We start from the raw sequence: 200 nt of genomic DNA on the forward strand, positions 1-200 counted from the left end.
TCAATCCTGCAAAACACGATTTTACTGAACATCACAGATGAATGACAAAAACGTCCAAAGATTCTACTTTTTGTACCAAAATATTATTGAAAATATACTGAAATGAGGAGAGCATGGACCCCTACACCTATAACATACTTCAATTAAGTGCAGCCTTTATTCTTTCTTAACACAAGATTACTAGCAAGATCAGGCATCTT

Source organism: Artemia sp. Qi Xiang Cuo, chromosome 4, assembly GCF_049724085.1.
Source record: "Artemia sp. Qi Xiang Cuo chromosome 4, ASM4972408v1, whole genome shotgun sequence".
In the NCBI taxonomy this organism is placed as follows: Eukaryota; Metazoa; Arthropoda; class Branchiopoda; order Anostraca; family Artemiidae; genus Artemia; species Artemia sp. Qi Xiang Cuo.